Here is a 2,391-nt window from a genome sequence, read left to right as displayed (position 1 = left end):
GAGGTGTGAGAAGCGGCCTTCACAACTGAAGTATCTGATAATGAGTCTCATCAATGGTGCATAGGATTCTTTCAAAAACCGGAAAGGGAACACCCTGCTAAACTGTCTCACATAGTGTCGCGCGGAATGAGTCGATCTTGCAGACAAGATAGACCTTCCTAGAATCTAAAGAAGACCTAACAACAAGAAAACCAACCAGACACTATCTTTCTCTAAATATGCTTCAATAAACAATAGCAAACAAAGGTTTTTAGGGCCTACCTTTGGTCCAACGCAAGCTTGTGGATGCCCTCACTCTTTTGATCCAAATGAGCTCCTCTTCACGAATCTGCAAACACAAACAAGGCAAACAAATTAAATAGCACCTGAAAGACCAATTTCATGAAACATATTTAACATGAAATTCAAGGAGTCCATGAAACAAATAACATAAGATACCTGTTGAGAAAAATGAGTTTGATTGTATTGATTCAAAAGACGAAGAACTTTAAAACCTTTGCCTTGACGTTGTACAAGCTCCTCCCAGGGTCCAACAAGATGTCTTCTCTACTTTGACAAGCTTCACTCACTCTCCAATGGAACCAAGAGCTATGTGATCTTTCCTCTCAAGCTCAACCAAAGAGTCTTGATTTCACCATCATTTACCCTCAAAATGTTCAGCTTCTAACCTCTCTAGTCCTCACCCTAATGCTAGTATTTATAGTGCAATGGAGGGAAGTTACTAGGTCCTCCTTCAAAGGGATAGCTCCTTTAGTCAAGGGATTAGCTCCTTCTCTTTTGGGATGCATGAACCACCTCAGAGCGAACAATCCACGTCAAAATTCCTTCTAGAAAACTCTAGAATTAAACCAAAGTGAGTTTTTTAAGATAAAAATTGCGACTTTTGACTTTCACAGGGGTCCGCACCTACATTGTTAGGAACAGAGCGGGTAGGTACACAGCTTTTGTACACAGAAGGTGCGGGACCGCAGGTGACCATGAGAGAAAGTGCGGAACCAGAGTTACATTGATTTCTAATGTCTTTCTCCCACTTCCAAAGCTTGATCTGAAGAGCTGAGGTCCTAGACTTGCTTAGGAGGACAGTACAAGTGATGATAGACCCATATTGATTGCAAATAATCATGGTGACGATATTTTTATGTAACAGATTGCCCCCTAAACTGCAAAGTCTGTAGTAGATGAGGATTTCATTTATCATATAGGAAGAGAGAAGTACTTTATCATTTCGAGGATTATCTTGTGCAGAGCCCGGTCGGAACCTATAAAAATATTCAATGCAAGATATATATATGAGATCATATCATCGCTGAGGTAGGCATTCCCATACTCAGATCAAAACTAACTAGAAACCTATCTACTGCTCTGATATAGGAATGATCTTGTAAAACATCATAAGTATAGACTCGTGTGAACACAGTATGGATGCAGCCATCTTTTATGAATAGTCCACAACATAATGAGTAAAAAATTCCTCACAGCCTGGATGGTGGAAACTAGATCCAGGGTCTTCATTTCTACTTCCCGAAATAGTACGATTCTATCCATGTGAATAAATGTGTTGATGTCGAACATGGTAGAAACCACTTGATTACCAGTCAATGATGTAAATTGTTAACAAGTGTGAGAGAAACCACCAGTGATGTCAATGGCTCTCAAAGTACCCAGTACAATCCATGAGATGTGAGTAAATGTGTTGATGTCGAACATATCACGGAATCCTTCGATCGAAAGTCAATTATGTAAACTGTTGTCAAAGGCGAGAAACCTGCCATTGAGGCATGCAGATTTCAAGGTACTGACGATTTCTAGATCATCTTTATAGATAATGAGCTGATGTCTATAGAAAGTGATCCGTCGTAAGCAAGCCCACAACATGAAATCATAGATCAAGTTGAAGAAATCTAGTTGCAAGGACTGACTCAGGGATGGTCAAGATGGATGACAGATATTTTGCAGATGAATGGCTTATTGCCAGTGACCTCTTGAACACATAACGACACGACAGATGGCTTGGTGACAATTGACCCAAAGTTAATACCCAAAAACTGGCTGAAGACTTTCAATGTGGTTTGATCAACAGTTAGGCAAAGGATTTCCCAACCCAGGTGAATAAAAGTGTCATGTTCAAGAGTGGTTACAAAGTATGACAAACAGACTCATTTTCCTCTCTTTTCCCCCACCATTTCTGGCAAGTACCTCTTTATTTTTGACAAGCTTGAGCAGGATAACATTTGCTTGATTATAAGCTCATCCTTTGGATGAGTCCAACTTAGTTTAAATTCGAACCCTAAGAAGGAGTGGTTCGTTCCTGTTTGTAATTGAACAGGTCCTTTACTGTGAAATTTTAACGAGTCCAGTATAGGAGAAACTCAGCGTTTTTCAATTTTAGAG

This window comes from Pinus tabuliformis, chromosome 5_2, assembly GCF_031772625.1.
Source record: "Pinus tabuliformis cultivar Carrire ecotype Pingquan chromosome 5_2, CPIR1, whole genome shotgun sequence".
Classification (NCBI taxonomy): Eukaryota; Viridiplantae; Streptophyta; class Pinopsida; order Pinales; family Pinaceae; genus Pinus; species Pinus tabuliformis.
This window is presented reverse-complemented; position numbering follows the sequence as displayed.